Genomic DNA, 2,763 nt, shown 5'->3' on the forward strand with positions numbered 1-2,763 from the left:
TCTGTGACTCAGTTGGGGGTGCCTGTTCTATGCTGCCGTCAGCTGAGTAGCTATGCTTTCAGGTGCAAGAATGGGTTGGGACCAGCAGCATTCTCAGACCAGCAGCCAGCCAACATAATGCTCTCCTTCCACAATGGTGCCAGACAAGTGGAGTCACGTGAGGCCTCCTAAGATCCATATTCAGAACTTGTATGCTGTCATTTTTGCCCGTTTGCCTTTGGCCAAAGCAAGTGACATGGCCAAGCCCCAAATTAGGGCTGGGGAATATCTTCCTCCTTACAAAGGAAGGATGCACAGCACCTTGGCGAAGGATGCACGGGAACAGATGGGGAACTGAGGTCCATACTTTGATCCATCACATTGTTGGCTTTGGGGCTTCTGTTGTCAGTGGGGGGATGATTTCTTATGGTGAGGACTCCCCAGACTTGGATGGGGACTCAGATGCTGACAACAAAAAAAAAAAAAAAAAAAAAAGCCTGCTATATCTTGCCTACAGCCACTGCCCCCTAGAGGTCAGTAATCCTTTTTTGTCATGTAGGTCAGGACTCTTAAGTGTCCTCGGCTTTTGGACAGTGGAATGGGGGTCTACATAGGGGTGTTCAGCTACAGCTTAGCCAGATCTTGGCATTGTGGTGTCACTTGATGTCCCCTTTGCATGGTGGTTGTGGGGAGGAACTGAACTGTTGGCTCTGCCCCTGTCCTGCCGTCCCCTAGAGCTATCCTCCTGTGTCCCTGCTCCCTCAGCTTCAGCCTCTTGCCACTCTCCTTGGCAGTCTCACCCTGTCTCACCTTCCACCCCACACTCAGCCCAGGGTGGGGGGGTCCAGGGACCTGAGTCGTCATCTAACCCCTTCCCATTCAACTGTGAGGAGGAAGCTCTGCATCTGGCATTTCTGGCTTCCACCAGGTTCTCCCCTTTTTGTCATAATCAAACATAACTCTGGCTTTGTCTTTCAAAACTGTCTGATGAGGGCCTGGTTTGGAAGTCAAAGACGAGCCCTAGATGGTTTTGCTCTTTGCCTCCCCACTCCGATGACCCTAATTCACCTCCACGTGATGTGGGTACCCCAGATTAACTGATTCCGTATAAGGCAGTACAGAAAAGCAAAACATGAAAACTCACATCTCAAAGTAGGTTTTGCTTCCCTGCTATCAAGTGCTGGTGAGGAAACAGGCACTGAGCTAAGTGCTTTACATGTATTATCTATTTAATCTTCCTAAGAGCCTGCTATGAGGAGCAACGCTGTCCACATTTAACATGGGAAAACAGTGAGGCTCAGAGAGGTGAAGTCATTTTTCCATTGTCACACAGCTGGAGAATCACTGAGGGCTAGGCCATGCAGAAACACTCAGCAGTTTAGGTTTTAATTTAGCTTGTATTTAGAGGCTTTATGTTGAGGAGTGCTATGGTCTGGATACAGGGGAAAAGGCAGTCTAGGCAGGGAGACAATGTGTTCAAAGGCCCTGAGGCAGGATACAGCAAAGCTGGAGTGGAAAACGTACGAAAGGGAAGGGTGGGAGATGATGCTGAGGAAGCTGGCAAGGAACAAATGAAAGTAGGCAGATCTATGGAGCCGAGGAGATAAAACTAAATACTAGAGGCAGTAGGAAGTGGCTTATAAGGACTCACCTCATAGCTTTTACTTGGATGTGCTTTGTAACTAAAGAGAAGCTAATCAACAATTGGAAGTTCTTAGTCCTTTCGGATATGGACTGGCTGGTGAAGGACCCAGGGTTAGATGAGCATAGAGTGAGGAATACAGCTCTCCTTAAGATGGGCTTTCTAGGTGTCTTTTGAGGAATGAATAGGAGTTTCCCAGGGAGAAAATGATTTTACAAACACTTCTTAATTTCCCCTCTGTGCCTAGTCTTGTGTTACCTCTGGGGAATCAGGAAGACAGAATGGGCAGACAAGTATAAAATGAGGCCTAAAGTGCTCAGAACCTTCAAAGGATAGAGAACAAACCTTAAGAGTAGGGAATTGTGTATATTTGTGTCCTTTCTGCATCACACAGGGAACTCTAGCACTATAGTGTTTGGGAAGGGTGAACATACTCTTGGCTTTTAATCTCAGCTCAGTCTGTGGGGAAGCAAACAGGACCCTGGAAACAGCTGCCTTCAGAGAGTAGGATGTTCCTGGGTTGTGGGACACAGACAGCAGCACGCTTCAGATACGGCCTTAGAGAGGGTCTCTCAGAGGAAAGGCCTGAAAAATGATAAGGTGCCAGCCATGGAAGGATCTGGGGGGAGAGCAATTGGGCAGAGGCAACAGCATGTGCAAAGAACTGGAGGTGGAAAAGCAGGGAGGCTAGAGTGGCTGGAGCGAGGGGCCAGGGAGTGGGACGAGGGCCTATTGGCCGCCAGGAGGGTGAATTTTTCCTGAATGCCATGGGGACCATGAGATCCATCCCAGTTTACAGACTATGGGCTGCTCCAAGAAATCCCGCCCTGGACACTCTGGGTGGCAGCAGCTTTCTTTGATGAACTAAGAAAGTGAAAACATCAGGGCTGGATTCTGCCCGGGTCATCAGACACCTCAACCTCACCCCCCTCAGGGGGGTGGTGGAGCAGGAGGAGGGCTTGGGTCACAGACCTGCCATTGTGCAATAAGTAAGCTCCAGCTTCCTCTGACTCATCACCAGGGTTTAGGACGGATCAAGTTACGGCTGGGGTGTAGGGTGAATAGGGGTGAGTAGGGCAAGCACTGGTCCCTCACCTCTTTCCTGCAGACATGGCCCCTTTTCGTGACCGAATAACCCCTGC

The sequence above is a fragment of the Pteropus medius genome, unplaced genomic scaffold (genome assembly GCF_902729225.1).
Source record: "Pteropus medius unplaced genomic scaffold, Ma_sr-lr_union100, whole genome shotgun sequence".
NCBI lineage: Eukaryota > Metazoa > Chordata > Mammalia > Chiroptera > Pteropodidae > Pteropus > Pteropus medius.